Consider the following 18,391-nt stretch of genomic DNA (forward strand, 5'->3'; position numbering starts at 1 on the left):
GTTCCTTCTTCCCGTAACCTTTTCTTTCTCTGTCTATTTTCAAACCACAAAGTAATTTAATATAAAATAACTAAAGAAATAGATTTATATAAAATTAAATTTCATTGCGATAGTTAAAATTTTTGCCAAAAACTAATAGTTTTTTTATTATATTAATATTTCATTTTATTTTATTTCTAAATAATCCTTGTACTGATTTCTGGCTTATATTCAATATTATCTCATAAATAATCTAGTTGTTAGTGACATATATTTAAGTACAATAACTAATATTGCAATCATCCAAGCAGTCATTATAATTAAACACATTTTCTTTAAAAACCCGCAACTTAATAGACAAGTAGATATTCGAAAAGTATATACAATCTTTCATAAACGTTACGTTTGTAATTTGATTTGATCAGTAATTAACGATTTAGTTTCGGTACACCTGTTTGAAAATTCTTTGGTCTTATACAAATTTCTAACTACATGATTTACTGTTGTTAGTTGTAAATAGTGTATACTTCAAGACAAACACATTTGTTAATTGAATATCGAGACATAAGTTCACAGCTAGCGAGAGTTAAGTAATAAACCTTCTTAATAAATTGAGACCAGAATCCTAATACAGCTTTAATATTACAGTGTTTCATCTTGAAAGGCATCATAGCTAGAGAATTACCGTGGAATGGAATTTAGCGTCCTAGGTCACTGGAATATGAGTCTGATGAGCAGGGTTGCGTTGGTTAAATACGTAGCTAGCACATTATTGTGATGGAAGCCCTGTTCTTACATACTTTATTGTCCTTTGCATCTAGTAAAAATATTAATTTCTTTATGGTAAATAAAATTAAAAATTCGTCTGACTTTCTAATCAATAAGTGCATTAAAATAAATTCGTTTTAAAACAATTTAACAAAGCTTTAAAACCCTGTCCAAAATATTTTCTCAAAGAAGGTTCACCTAAATTTATAACAAGACGCCTACATATTTAAAACAGCACGTTTTATTACTTCTAACAATGACATGCCGTACGAGAACGTTAATTAAACGAAGAATAAAATTTAAATTCTTTGTCTGTGAGAATTAAAAATTACAAATGCTTACTTTTATAATATAAATGCCGAAGCCTAAATTAGCCGATGTACCGCCGGGTACTGTAGATGTTTGTAAGCATCTTAGAGATAACATTACAAAAATTCATGTAATAGAGCTGAACCACCATATAATATATAGAATCTTCGACATATTCTTGGTTAGATGAGTTTAACCATATATTAGTATTACAAAAAAGAACGTCGTATATTTATGTTAGATTAGGGAATAGAATACAAGTTGTCTACTGAATTTCTATATTTTATCGCCCCGTTAATTCCATCTGGCATGTATAACTACTCTCCTCAGTTTTTTTAAACTGTTCGTTTTAAAAATGTAACAAATACCTGTGGAATAATTAAAGTCTCGCTATAGGCACGATTCAGTTACATTACTTTTAAAATATGTATTTTGAACGTGGACGATAGCTTATGATAATGAACTACCAAACTACGGTACTGCTGTGCGCGCAAGTTTTGTAATAATTCAGGCTTCCTTAAAAGTAGTTACATCGTACCTTATGCGAAGACTGTAACTTTCAGTTGCAAGTATTCGCATAGAAGAATAATAATTTGCGTGTTGTAACTCTGTAAAAAAGTATTATAGAAATTAAAATATTTTTTGAAAGACGATTGTTTTAAAATTTCTTAGAAAACATTTCAGAAACTCAATTTAACGATGATTAGAACTCATTATTTATCTTGACAATATCACTACAACTGGCGAGTTAGAAAAAATCAGTATGTTATGAAAGTATAATTAATAATAAAATAATAATGAAACATATTTTTCTTTTATTTGGTTCTCTAATTAAGTTTATTCTCTTATATGGGTCATATACTTAAATACTATTATTTCAAAAAGTAATAAACAGTGCGGAAAAATAGTTGTATCGTTGGAAATACTGATCGTGTGGATATCTCAGTTCTGATGTTATAGTGATCGAGTTAGCATCGCGCGTTTGTCGTCGAGGCATTTTTAAAGAGTAATGATTCAAGGAACAAAGGTTTGAAGTTTTGATAAAATACTATAAGTGGCCAGATTTCCGATACATAGTGGTAATATAATTTATAATGGTTTGTAATGTACAGAGTATTTCAATAAAGTTACGGGACATTCAATCTACAACATGTATTTTTTAATACATGTATTCGTCAGCAACACCTCGATTGTTCTTGTCATTTCACTTTTACGATATAGTGTTTATAAATCGTGACGATCTTTGAGGAAGGCCTATGCCTTCCAGTGGGCGTCCAACAGCTGAAAAGAAGAAGATTATCATTATTTTTGTCAGGAAAAATTGTTAAGTTTTCGAGAATAATGATATATCGCATAAATCTTTTTTTTTAATTCGCCGTAAACAATTATTTAACATTGAAAATTCAAAATTGTGTTACCAGCAAATTAAATAAGCATATCGTTGCTGTGGAAGTTGTGTTGGCGGCGCGATGCGGCACAACTCGCACGCTGAATTGTTAATTCTGCCGTCTGTACTTCCGCACCGAGGTCGCCGTCCGCACTAGACACATGTTTTTCTTTCACTAATAACGTTTAATTAAACATTTATATAGTCCTTAGTAGAAAACTTCTATGCACATTTTCGAACGCTTCTTGCATCTTATTTGATTATTATAATTACCGTCAATGTTCTACATGTTTAAAAGACATATGTTGTTAAACACGGTTATAGGCAAACGTTTTAAAGGCGTAAATATCATTACTTGCCAGCGAAAAGCTGTAAAACTTTTACACCGATTTCCAATCATCTTTTGGAATATCACTGGCCCATAACTTCTGGCCAGACAGTCTAGAGGAACCGATAGTAAACAGCAATTAATTTTGATATGTAATAATCTGATTTATGAAACGATTTTTTTTTACAATAATATCGTAATATCATTGATTATTTCTGAAACCTTTGAGAGTGTACATAATTGATAATATTTATTAATTGATGGCAAAAGAGCTATACATTACATTTATTATTTACCTACATTTTATACTTATACATTCACCCATTTGAAGCTTTTACACGTATAAGTAATCAACCTGTATTTCACAAACTTTTTATCTTCGCTACTTATTTTACTTACACTCATGTAATCGTCTTGTTTTGATAAATTCTTGTACTAGTGACACATTATAAGATAAGGTATAGAATAAAATAAATTATATAGCGTGAAAACAATGTATTTAATTTAAATGGCATTTTGTTTTTTACACTAAATGCACGTGATCTCATTTGGTTTGTGTTGCGCACTATTTGGATTAAGAAATAATATCATCAGAGGAATGCGTAGAGCTGTAATGACCTCATTAGACCTGAGACAATATGGCGTAGAAAGATGAATGAGCTGCATAGAATTTTTTCCTTGAACATTTCATTCAAGCTGTGGAAATAATAAAGGGAATATAATGTAGGGCATAATAAGATTAATACAGCAATGAATTTTTGCTATCAATTATTCATTTTTAATAAATTTATTTTAACGATACATTAAAACTTATAGAAATATAAGTATTTGCTTAGAGTAATTATTGCAACATACATATAATAGCAAACAATTACTAACACGATGAAAAAGGATGTTAATGAACATTTAGATGCCACAGCGAGTTTACGGGTACAACGCGTTTAACTGCGACATGTTTTACGACACCGTTAATTAAAAGGAAGACGACATTTTAAACTGAACGCCGAGTACAAAGAATGTGTTATTACAAAACTTTTAATCCTCCTTTTATCAATTCCGCATAAAAAGAAAGTTGTTAATGACTGAAGGTTACGCGTAGGTATTGTGTTTGAGAAATGAAATTAATAATTTCTCACACCAATATTAGAAATCAAGACAAAATAAAGAAAATTATAGCACGTTTAGTAAACAATGGCCATTTTGAGTTCTAGTTCGACGATAATGAAAATTCATTTGTATAATTAATATAAAAGCCTTCTATTTAGATCGTATGGTAAGTTCTACCGTTATTAAATATTAATTTGAGTAATGAAAATTTTTATTTTAAAAAGATTTTGACGCGCTAGAAGACATAAGTCTAACATAAAAATCCAAAACGTTCGTTTAAAATGTAAAATACTTATTCCTCAAAAAATATAAAGATTTTCGTATAATTAACATTACGTTATATTATAAAGGACATTAAAAAAATAACTTACTATAACAATTCCGTCCACTCTTATCTATTAATACTTTATATATGTTTTATTTAGTTTGTTAAGTACTTATAACGTTTCTAGACAAAGATGCGTATTAATATTGTTTTCCTGGAGTAAAGACGGTCAAATTTAAAATAAAACTATTGCAATGTTTGTAAAAATTGTTTGTAGACGATTTCTTTTACCCTTCAATTTTTGTTAATTTAATAAATTGAGTTAATTTTAATAGAACTTAATATTTCAGTTCATGTACGCTAATTTTTGATATTTTACTCTCGGTGACACGAAGTATGCTCAAATTATGAGTGTCATCGTTAGAGCTGTCATCGTAGATCGCAGGTTCGATTCAGTCTTATATATAAAATTGACACTTCGTGATTTAATTTTAGAAGATTGCCACTGCTCAATAAACAATTTTTCAGAGGATGAGCAAGCAGCGTCCTCTGTATACTATTACCTCGTTGCGACGTCAACCCACCTGCAAAGCGTGGCGATTATGGTGTATCCACCAAAGCTATCTTTAGGGAAGCCTACACCTTGTAGTCGGCTGAAACGACGAATAATTAATTCCGCAGTTAATAACAAAATGATCCTCGCTTTTTTGTAAAAAAAATTATACGAAATTGTGAACACAGTCACAAATTTAATGTTGATACAAAATCTTATGAATGTTACATTCGTTATTCTCGTCGCTACTGCGTCTGGACTCGTAGTAGGAGATAACATTAGAAGTTTTAGCATCTGTCCGGCGCAGCTGAGTTTACATGCTGAATTGTAAATTTATTTGCACTTTCTCTGTACCAAGCTGACCATTCGTTTTAAACTTCTCTAAGTATATTCATGTGCTATTTCAACACGGTGGTATCATTTTATTACGGTCTTAGTGTCTATTTGAAAACATGTCTATTCCAAAATTGAAATTGATGATATTCAAATTCTTCATTCGAATTACTTTGTAACAATTTTTGAACTTAAATATTCAAATTACAGGTTTTCATGATGAAAGGTAATACTTTATTATTATAAAGTGATTGTTAAATTATATAACACTTGTACATTTAGGACTAACAATTGCAAGTTAAATTTTCACGTTGGCTGATGCATAATATACTTGCGAGCTTTATAAGTAGGTCGGGTATTTTGACAACTTTATACAACACACTGGACAGTTAAGGTCTCTTCATGTTATGAGACGTGAAACACGATTTGCCGCTCTACACTTAGTGGACTTGACGTGCCTTTGAATATTATTCTCTCTCGCGTTTGAAGACAGTAGTACAAGCTCAAAATATTTATGTTGTTCACCTTGAAGCAGTTCAATTTAACTGCTTATTTTAACTGTTCTCTGTACAGTTTTCATAACATTATTATAATTAGGAAAAAGAGAATGGCTATTTGTGAGATTTATATAAAATAGTGTATATAAAAAAAGAGTAAATAAAAGAATTTTTATATTTATCTTTATCTTCATTGATAGGAAACTTATTAATTACGCTTGATAGCAAACCTTCTTACCATAATTATTAGTTTATTTATTTCAATAATATATCATCATCGTCATCATATCAGCTGATAAATGTCCGCTGTATAGGGCTCTCCCAAAGATCGACACAATGACCAGTCTTGCGCTGCCCGCATTCAGTGATTTCCCGCGACGGTGGTCAGTGGTCCACCAAGTGATTACCAGGCTAACGAGAAGTGAAACAATAATACATTTTGCGAGTGTCAACAAATAAATAAATCTTTCAGCATATTTTTTTTTTAATAAATTGTATATACATAAGTATAAATAAACTGGTTTGATACAATTTTTTTCCTTGATTGCCCCTTCCTATAACTAATAGATGTCAATATTATTTAAGAGTAGTGGTAGCCTTGTAGTTAAAGACCGTAATTTATAATCGTAGTTCACCGAAACAATTATGTCGGTGTGACTACGGTATATCGGCGAAAAAAAATATTTTTGGAGAAAAGTATACTATCTGAAAAATCTGCGCCTTCGATTAATCTGGCGGTTAATTGTCACCAATAAATACTGTGTAGTATTAGTGACAATTAACCACCGCTGTAGTGGGCTGAGGTTTGTATGCTTACTGAGGAAACATTATCGGGCTAATGGACATATTACATGTCGAGATGGAAGGCTCACTTACAGGATTACGATCAGGAGGCAGGTGATCCGGAGCACGGTTGCTTCGGTGATTACCTGTGTAGGATTGGACGCGAAGCGACGGCGAACTGCTTCCACTGCGGTGGGGCCACCCAGGATTCCGCCTCGCAGAGCTCGCGGACTGCTCGGCGTGGCAGTCGGAGCAGCGGGTCCTTGCGGACGATATCGAACAGGACTTTTCCTTGCCAGAAGTTGTGTCGGCGATGCTGAGCAGGTCATCGGCGTGGAGGGCCGTGGCCTCTTTCTATGAGACCGTCATGGTCCAGAAGGAGGCGGCCGAACGGGATCGGCAGAGGACAGATCCCGCACGGAGACGACGCCGTCAGCGCAGGGATGTGCCTCGCGACGGCCCCTTCGGTGAATGGTGTTCCCCTACCATAAACCGGTTCTTCGGAGTTGCGGGAGTTTAGGGCCCCCACCCTACTCTCTCAAACCCACTAGCTTCGGCGACTCTGAGGCGGATGATGGTTCGACGTAGTCTCGAACCATCGTGATAGCACCACGAGGGTTTCGGGGGAAGCGTGAACCATACACGCATACCCCGGGACGGGCTATCGAAAATAGGACGGCGCAAGGAAAGACCGCGCGGCGATCCCTGACCGGGAGATACCGCGGTCCCCCGTATAGCGCAGAAGGCGATCACCGGGGGAATTTTAGTGGGTAGGAATCCCACATATCCCTGTCCACCCCCCAGAGTCAGGGCAACTTGATCGTCTGGAAGATTTCCTCCCCGAAACCAAAAAAAAAAAACACATTACACGTCAATAAAATGTTTGTCGAGTTTAAATAAAATTAAGAAAGGATTTGGTATGCAATTTTCGACTTAACATTCCCGTTTAAATCAACTTAACGGTTACGTTTCATGAGCACGTACAAATAATAAATATTTCGAACCCTTAGCTCGGACTGACTGCTAATGTAAATAAAGTCAAACACCTGCATTTTTTTAAGAGACATTTCTTAATTACGATCTACTTTTTAAAAAATTGTATTTTCGGTTTAAGCACATATACCTTCTTTTCGTTTGTTTTTTAACATTTAAACAGTTAATCACAATTTTTTTATATGTCAATCGACGAGCTGAGTAAAACGTACATTGTTTAATTATGATTGACATGACAGGAGAAAGCGCATTGCTACGCCGTGTTTTCTATGTAATACTCTAGAGGCAAAAGCAGGCATACGAACCTCGTTCTGTGACAAATTTTTGAGACAACGTCTCAAATGAATCTAATTCAAATCAAGTAGAGTAGTCGATAAAAATATTTAGAAACTTATCTCAACAATGAAACAGTCTAAACGTACAAAAGTCTTTTGAAAAGAGGCTTGATTTAAAAAAAAATATCTATTAACACTGCGGCTATTCATTCTACGTTTATTAATAGTTATTAAAGAGTTTTTAGCATAATGTACAATATTTAAAATATTTCTTTATTTTTTGTGCTAAAATTTTTTTTTTTACTGAAACAAACATAGCGTTGATACCTTTATTTGTAGCATAATCATTATTTTATTTGAAGAGAACATCGATTTATTATCTGTAGTTTTTAAGGAAGTTCAATAACATATTTTCCATTAAAATAGTATTGGAACTTTATTATCTGAGCACAAATTTAAATTTAATATAATATCCACATGACATCAGTTTTATTTCATTTATTATAAGATATGATCCAATAAATTTATGTAACCAAGTGCTTACGGCTTATTATTTTATAAACTTATTATTGTAGGAAGCTGCGTACGGTTTCATAATAGACTCCCTTTTATTGCCTTGCATTATTTTGCAATAAATTTGAAAAGTATATTTAAAAAAAAGATTCGACAAAGTCAAGACGTATATACATATTTATATATAAATGTATATAAATACGTTAGTTATAGGCATTTAGTCATTACGTGCACGCATTGTAAATGGTAAATTTTATAAATTTTCGTAATTACCAAATAATTAATACATAGGTTAACTACTTATCCAATTTAATAAGCAGGTGACAAATAACAATGTCTCATTATCGCTTCGAATTATATATGTATACATATCTTGTACGGTCAACGTAAACTTAATAGGTTATTCAGTTTAATGAAGCTATAATTTCACGCGGTAATTGCAACTAACCTAAGTAGTCGTGTAGTTCGTATTTACACGGTTACTAAAATGTCATTTGCATAAAATATTTTAATTAGTAACACTTTGAGTAAATATGTAATGAAGATTAAGTTTTGATAGATTTGTTCAGGCATCAATTTAAAATCGCTAAAATTTAGGTTAATGTTTATATGAAAATATGTTTATATAAAAAAATGTCGGAATAAATGATCAGTGTAATATATAAGGGCTTTTTATCATAATCTTTTGACGAATGGCAATACTTTTTTTTAAATTATTTTCAGAGTAGCAGCGCTAAATCTATCCTATAACATGACGTCTGTGTAATTATGTATCATACCAGCGTTTATTTCTGTTGGCAAACGGACGAACGTTTTAATGCATTCCGATTTGAACAGCGTCATAGTACAAAAGCTCCGTTCGTCACAATTTTAAATTTCATACCTCTAGATAATGTATGACAATATGTTTTAAAAAAATCAAAGAACTAGCACTTATAATTAAAGTTGATATTTTTTAAATATTATTTTAAACTCTTTTTATATACTCTATTTATCTTTTACAGATATATCGTGGTCACACCGACATGATTATCTCAGTGAACTAGGATTATAAATTACGGTCTTTAACTACAAGGCTACCACTACTCTTAAAAAATATTGACATTTATTAATTATAGGAAGGGGCAATCAAGGAAAAAAACTGTATAAAACCAGTTTAATTATACTTATGTATACATAATTTATTTTAAAAAATACGCTGAAAGATTTATTTATTTGTTGACACTCGCAAAATGTATTATTGTTTCACTTCTCGTTAGCCTGGTAATCACTTGGTGGACCATCGACCACCGTCGCGGGAAATCACTGAATGCGGGCAGCGCAAGACCGCTCATTGTGACGACCTTGGGGAACCCTATACAGCGGACGTTTATCAGCTGATATGATGATGATATAATGAAATAAATAAACTAATAATTATGGTAAGAGGGTTTGCTATCAAGCGTAATTAATAAGTTACCTACCAAAAAAGAAAAAACAATAAGAAAACTTTTAAAGAAGACTTAACAAGAGAAACTCATTAATGAGTTGATATCGTTCCCATGTAAACACTAAGTTTACACGTCTTCAAACACTTCAGGTAATCCTATAAAGTTTTCTTTGTGCGTTTGTTAATTGATTTTGTTCTCATTTACTTAACTTTTTATTTTTTATACATTATATATACATTACACAAATAAGCGCAGAAAAATAAAGACAGCAGTGTAATAATTTTATAAAAGGTAGTTTTATTTTTCTTAAATGACAACACTACTCGACCCCGTCACTCCTTTGTGACAACTTCCGGTAAAAGGATTGAGAGTGATGGGGTTGAAACAGCGTTTTAAATATTGAGTCGGGAGCTCGGTCACTCGTTCGATAACCATCGAAGTGATAAGTTGTCTAGTGGAAACTATGCTAGTTGGCCTATAAGAGTATTAAAAGTGGAATATAAGTATTTACTGTGCTGTGAATTGAGTTTTTCTGATAGCAGTTAATTAAAAATATTAGCAGCTATTTAAAACCTATAAAAATTGTCACTAATTTTTATAGGTTTTAAATAGCTTCACTTTTGTACTAAAAGTATTATATTGTTTACGCTATCTGTATTATCTCTCCTAACAAAAACTCTCTGTAAATTCTTTTATCTCTTTAATAAAATAACAGCAATAATTCAGAAACGCTCAAAAAGTTTGACTGTTTTCTACACGTCAAGAAATAAATCTTTCGGCTGCGTATCTAACGCCAAACTTAATTCCCACGAATAATTTATTTTTCCTACACCATATATAGTAAAAATGTTTGAAAATATTTACATGCGGACAAATAAAGAATTAGTCATTACGATAAAAGATTGTCACCGAAAAACATGATTTTCTTCTCATGTTAGTATCAAATTACATGCATTGGTTGCGTCATACTAATGGCAATTAACATTGTAACACAAAACAATAATTCTGTAGCAGCAAAAGTGATAGAAGAAACTCGTTTACATAAAACAAATTTCTATGTTGGTTAAAATTTTACAGACAACTAAAATTGACTTTTATGAATATGTATTAAGTTACATCATAGTAGACTGATATAAATTTTCTTTTATATTTCACTTGCCATGGAGCTGTCAGATTGACGCAGGTCTGGATGTAGCTTACCCTCATGCCACACCGCGGCCAATTGAATCATAGTTCAAAACGTGACCTGCCATTTTTGTTTTAAACCTAGATTAATTTTAAGCATGATATTAACCTAGCAAGTGATTCAATGTTTTATTATCTCTTATAAATCGTTTTCAAAGCGGTATTATAATTCATTTATTTTTACATAATAATTATAGCAAGTAGAAAAGTAAAATATAAAACAGAATAACTAACACAATAGCTGTATACGTTGTTCCGTTGCTGTATAATAGCTGTCGTTTTAAATAGCACTATATAGTAATACGTAAACATATTTTTGAGCTGTGGCAGCCTAGCTGTAGAAAACTGATTTTTGCGATTATAGGTCGCGGATTAGATTCCCGTGGTATATATAATACAATTCACGCTTTTTATATTAATAATGTGGGAGGGAAGATGGGCAGCAGCATTCTGTGCGTACCATGATACAACAATGCGATCGTCAACCCGCCTGCCACAATTGACATCTATGGGGGAGGCCTAAGCCTTGCAGTGGGCGTCTATGGGTTGAAACGACGATGACGACATATACAGTTTTCTTTTGATTTATAATTGTTATTTTTTATAATGAAACCCGTAACTATCTATCTATAATAAATTAGTTTAAGGAATGGAGAAATAAAATATATTTTTTTTACTTTTTAGGGTTTTTATAACTATTACCTTTAGTTACAATATAGTTTAATTGCAGTTGCTTAACGAGCCACGGAGAAGGCTTTGCTCGGAATTACTCTACAAGTTCTAATCACGAATGAGAAGATCCGTAGATGAACAAAAGGAACCGGAATAGGCCAGCGGATTGGTAAGTTGAGGTTGGTTATGGACAGGCTTTATGTTGCGGAGAACAGATGCTGTGGCTTTAACGTTCTAGAGAGAAGACCACGGGGTTTTACGGTCGGAAGAGGCTGGTTGTCAGGTCAATGTGTCCAGTTGTAAATCTATAGAAGACACCTTTGTTCAGCTGTGTACGGCTGAATTATATTGTGTAATTGGTAAATATACGTTTGATGTGTTATTTTTAACGTGTGTAAGGGATATAAACAAAAACGCTGTTAAAGTATAGTCATAATTCAAAGTTAAGAAAGAAAGAATTCGAGTAAGACAGCTTTGCTAACACAACGTGAATCGTAAACGCCGCTAACTTGTAAATCTTCAAACCGCCTATCAGAACTCAAGTGATGTATAATCGAAACGAAAACTTTCAGAAGGGAAACTTACCGATTATTGAATGTTTTACCGATTTTTTCAGATCATCAGATTTTTTCTAGCTTTTGTGGAAAAATATCTTTTTTTTATTACTTTTATTCTCCTATAAACATTGCAAATTTAAATATATTTGATTTTTATTTAGTGTTGTTGAAAATTGTTAACACAAGTAATAAATATAAATAAAAACTTTTTCAATGTTTACAAATATTGTTGTAATAAATTACTAAACTTCTTAAATGCACATTATTAATACAAAGTATCTATCTAAACCTGATGATAGACATGCGTGCGAGAGTGTGAAGTTTATCTTGACATGACAAAGGTCGAGGCTGTGTTCCTTCGATTAAGGCATTATTAACATTTGTTATTACACTTATAAAAACAAATTATTTTAAATTTAAATAACTTTGCATAATTTGAATGTTATTCTCAAATTAAGAATAAGAATAAAAGTGTGAACAGGACGTTATTTTTTTATTGTTGTCACTTTATCTACAGTTTTCATTAACTTAATAGTTATTTTTAAACAGTTCAAACTACCATTTGTATTTCTTTTACAATAAAATAACCTGTGTAAATGTTATTTGTAAACAATTTATTGTACTGCACTTAGAAAGTTTTTATTGAAATTTTTACCGTTATTATACCAGAACCCATAGTAATAATTTACGTGTACGTTCAGACAGGATTATGACAACGTTCTAGTAGTCTTTACCGCATCCCTTAGGTAATTGAGTTAGAGATATGTACGTCTGTGATATATTACCTGACACAATACTGGCGCGCTACGCTGGTTTTTACACGGATCCTGATTGTTAATTTTAGATTAAGCTTTTAACTTTTTCAGTTCATTCTCTGTTTCGCAATGGGATGTTCTTTGCTATAAATCAGATAATTTTTATATTCTGATTTTATATCATCGACATTAGTTATAGTACATTTACATAAAATATACTTAACATCACGCAATTAATATAATTAACGCATCGATGCATTTGTAACTATCAAATTCATACTCAGAAAGCAGAAGATGAATAAGAAATCAATGTCTATTCTCATTTCTTTACGGAGAATCTTCCCAGACTACCTCGTGACGACCTACAAAATCTCATTATCACCGCTACCGTGGTTGATAAGAAACTCAGGGTTCTTAGTCATATGTAATTTTTTAGACCGGACTGTAAATGCTGCCCAAATGCTTTTGCAGTGCCCACGGGTTTGAGATGGCGGATCGCGGAGTGTGCCCAGCCAAAAATCTCTTTTAAGTAGCGAAACCGGAGGGCTGACTGGAGAACCTCGATTTATACCATGGCTACTTTGTACGGTTTCACCTATGCGGTGGTATGACCAAATCCGCATCAGCCGCACACGTCCAAGAACCGGAACTGATGAAGAAGTACCCTAAGAAGTAAGATCACTTCATGAGTTATGGCACGAGTCCCAGTATTGCGGAAACCACGCAAGGAGAAGGAAAATGAACATTAATTAAAGATGTGATTATTTAAGCGACAGCAATCACAAATTCTTATGTAACGAGATCATTTTTCCTCTCATTCGGTGTCAAGAAATGAGCCGATACTCTGACCATTTCAAAATGATGCTGGACATGATTATATAACGCAGAATTGTTTCCTTTAAAGTGTTTTCACTTTATTTTAAAGGCTTACATGTTTGGAGGCTGGAATAGAGGTTAAATTGTTATCCACTTAGACAACCTCTTTTAATAAGGAGAGTACTTTCAATTTATAGGTACATGTAGAAAATAACTACTAACTAAATTGAAACAATCTATCATCATCATCATTTCACATTTTCCCCATATATTTTCAAAAGAACCGGTTGGAAGCGGTCTGCCTGCAGCGTCTCCCGATGATACTAAAGAGGATATATTTAAACTTTGACAACTTTTGTAGTCAATGTATCATATTTCAATTTAAAAACATATTTTTCAATATTAAATCAAATGAAACTTTACTTAACCCCTTATACCTATTAAAATCAATTAATTATTGTACTTAAAGCCATACAAAAATAAATAGAACAGCCTAAGTAATACAGACCTAAATTCAATTGAATATCAAATGCTAGCAGTTAAAACTGTGTTTTGTGGCTACTGATTAAATTTATATGCGTCGCAGTAAGTTAGCGGTTTCAGCAGTTACTTAGTACGCTAAACTCCCCCGCTGAATTGTTAATTCTTCTACTAGCTTAGTGCAAAGGTCATTGCCAACAACTATGACTATAATTTATTAATATTAATAAATATAGACATTAGCAAAATACAACTTTAAAATTGTTTTGTAAATTATTTATTTTTGTACCTATATTTTTGTTTATGTGCCCATTAAATTTGATCGTGTGACGGTAAAAATAAACGGGGAACGGCTCGCTTTATCACGCCTCATCTCACAAGGGTACACTGTTATTAAGAATAATAAATGTTTTTTTTTTTTTTTAATTTATCTTTTGAATCAATGGAAGACTGCTCTTATTTCACATTTACACACGTTCGGGGCGATGTAGTAATTATTTGGTTATAAATACTTATTTTTGTATTATACTGTTTGTTTTATTAACGTTATCTGCTGGTATCAATTTTTTTTCCTTGTCTGTAATTAATTGTGCTATAATATTTTTCTTTGTACTTGTTTCTGAGAATTCAAAGAAACATCCTTGATTGGCTTATGATTTCACAGAATATAGCTCATTTAGTTTTTACAAGTAAATAATTGCAAGTGAAGACTTCCTGCCATCTTGTATATTAAAAGCTAGTACTGAGCATAAACATATAAAAAAGAGTTTTTATAAAGCATGTTTTTAAACGTAATCTACTTCAGTTTCGCCTTCGCGCTCAACACGACACTAGATGATACTGACATGACGGATATAGCCCATGGCTAACAAATATATGAAATTGTGCATCAAAATCTATAACGCCAATAAACTGTGAGCAATATTAATATATATGTTCATTCGTTCAAGTCACGGCTTTGACCCAATTTAATTTGAATGATTTGAATCCCCACAAAGACGATCTACAAGGGCAAAATTTTAATGAGACATTACCTGCCAAATTAGATTTAAACTGATTGTTATTCTATCGATGATTTGAATGGGTAAATTAATTTTAAAGTTTACGTTTCATTGCAGAGGTACCGCTTATTAAAATACTTTAATGTTTCAAAATTTTTATCTTAAGCCCTAAGAACGATCTCCTAGAATTCTCTCACACCTCTCATATATGTTTACATTCTTTAATACAAAAAATACACTAAATACACGCATAAACTTTAGTAGAGTGCACTTTCAATCTTTATTTTTCTTACATATTATGAACTGTTTTGTTTGCTGATAGTATTGATTGGAGTACCTCTAGTGGCCATAAAACAAGTTAATTTTAATCATGGACATGGTTACTATTTATATTATCTGTTGCATAGGTACATACATTAATTATATTTTGTACATTACATACAATACACCTGTTTTATATGTAAGCCATTTTTATGGGTTGGCTACAATTGGCAATTTATATATATAGTTATTTACAGGACATGTCCTCGTAGTTATTTACCCAACAATGCTGTACTCTAGCAGATACTCCGCTTACGAGAGTAAAACACCACACGATGTCGTGATGTCTTATTCAACTTATCTAAGGAATTATTTGACTTTTACTGTCTTTAATCTTATTATAGAAATTTTTAAATGTTTGTGTATTACAGAAGTTTTTTCCAAAACAAGGTCATTGGAGTTTATTTGATATAATTTAAAAATGGTTTAAAATGTTTGTATATAATTGCACAAGATAGGTAAAAAATATTTAGCAGTTGAGGTTTAATATGATAACGGAACAATATGTTTTTATCTTTTTCCTGTTCAGAAATCTGCTAGTTATTGTTTAATAACAACACTGCTGCTTCTACAGAAATTAAGATAATAACAATATAATGAAATAGAGCGATTTTATAATCTATATAACAATTAATATTTATCTTAAAACAAGAAAGTTCGGTTTGGATGCGTGTAACAACTTTAAACTCACGCTACATACAAGGTGATTGGTTATGAATATAAAATATTTAAAAGGATAACTATAGAATTAATTTGCCTTTAGTTAATATATGGTACATCATAATCAAATCTCAATGGTTTCAAAAATAATAAATAACGTAATGGTAACATCGTAAAGCAACCAATTTTTCGAAATGCGGATTACTAGTTAATAAAATTTATTTTTGCTTACTATCCGTCAATGCAGATTTTATTACTGTCAGAAGTTATTGCCTTGTTGCATTCCTACTGAGTTTCAGAGTGATCACTTTACACAGAATGATGAGGAGGAAATAGGTATAAAATCCTTAAAGCTTTTTGCTGGCAAATGAGCTATACACACATTTTAAAGCTTTACATCAATAACCAATCACCAATACAAAATAGTATGTAAGCATACAGATGCTTACATACTATTTTGTAGTAAATAATTTCAGTACAGATATTACTTTTGAACTAACGGATTTACAGTACTAAATACTAATCCCAAAATAGCTTGAAAAATCGGCAGACAAAATATAATCAATAAATATTTGAATAGACTGCGATTCATAACAAATTAATGTTTACAACAGGTTCATAAAGCAAACTTTTCAGACTTGAAGAAGTTTTCATTTCATCATTCAGTCTTCGTTAAAACAATAAAGTATTCATAACAGTAAACTAAACAGCAATTGAGCAGTAAAAGTTTATATGTAGCCACGTTTCATTTGTATTTTTAAGTAAAAGTTTAATATTATTTTAATTTGTTTTGGACTAAATATTTTCGTACAAAAATGTATACAAAATTTTAAAATAATAAAATTTAATTCAACATACAGTATTTACCCGTTACCGTGGTTAGTATTAGTAGAAAAAAATTCTTCATTCCTTATTGTATATTGGCAGGATTACGTGACTCTACAAAAGAAATTCATTAAGAAAATACCTAGATTTTTTCACACCTTACAGTTCATATTGGGGAAGATTTAAGACGCAGTACGTGCGCGTAGAGGGAAGTGAAATATTGTTTTAATTTCTACTTAACGGCTGTATTTTATAAGATATATGCGCCTGTATAAATTAGTGAACGCTTAAGCACGTTTAAGTATTTTATTGCCTAAAATATTACGTATTTAGCACTTTCCTGGCCAAACAATGAAGAAACAAGGTTTCAGATTTTGTTACAACACTAACAGCATATATGTGGACGTATTTAATAGCCTTTTTTTTAAGAGTGATCATATACCTCTACTATACAGGTAGCTAGCTAAGCCAAACGCAATTTTAATATAAGCAGTAATGAATAATTCTCAGTAACTTAGGACAATGATAACTATTTGAAGGAAAGCACTCATCGGCATATTTATCTCTTTCGCAAAATAAAAGAGTGTAAGTATTGTTGTTATGATTTGAAGGACAACCTCTTTTGCAACTTAAAACGAAAAAGTTGGTTTTACATAACTCTCGTCAGAACCGTAATATAATGAACAAAACGTAACATTAAGAAAAAAAAGATAACAAGTCCTAATTTATAATTTTAAGTTTATATTCTTAATTCTGTTATATCCTATTTCGTTTAAATTGACATGAATGTTAAATAGCATAGATTTGTTTTGATTGACATTCCGGTCGGGTACAGTACATACAAATTAAAAATCGAGTGCTTGTAAGCTGGCCGATATTTATTTATTATTATAGTTAGTAGAAGCCTTTTGGTGTATTTACATCAGATTTATTAATATTTTTTTCTTTTATGGTATTTACTTATTTCACTCCCTTCATTGATTCATCTCTGCACCGCCCATATGGATACCTAATAGAAATAAAATAGGATTAATTTTACCGTAACGCTTTGTAAAATAGTGATTGATAAGGTTAGTTACAAGTTAATTTAGATAATAACTCTTATACGATTCGAGGGTAAGTAGTGTAAATAACATATACATGGCACAGCGCTGAAACGGCCTTGATTTATTCCGAACGGGGTTCCCAGAACACCCATCACCATAGAGGATGATCCCCGAAGCTGTTTATTGGGTTACTCAATCTTATAAATTCTTTTCTGCCCAAAAAGAAGGCTATCTTGTGTAAAACATAGTCTCTCCGCCGAAAATAAAATAAGAAAAATATAATGCAGATGTAGGATTTTATGACTGCCCGAAATATTTAGAGTTCACATTTCGTAATATAAATTGCATAATCGACGGCATTCACTTAAAACGCAAATGCAATTTGTCCGTGTTACTGCCTATGGACACGACAGTATTGCTTATAATTTTTCCGGTGGAAGATTGCTACGTAATTCCGGGTAAGGGACTGCGTGTATTACTGTATTTCCTTAATAGACTACATTTACCATTTCCAACAATTTGTGACAAAATTGTGAGTTAAATTCTCTCGTGC

Source organism: Battus philenor, unplaced genomic scaffold (genome assembly GCF_028537555.1).
Source record: "Battus philenor isolate CCGP_79_NKW_IND1 unplaced genomic scaffold, ilBatPhil1.0.hap1 SCAF_4, whole genome shotgun sequence".
Classification (NCBI taxonomy): Eukaryota; Metazoa; Arthropoda; class Insecta; order Lepidoptera; family Papilionidae; genus Battus; species Battus philenor.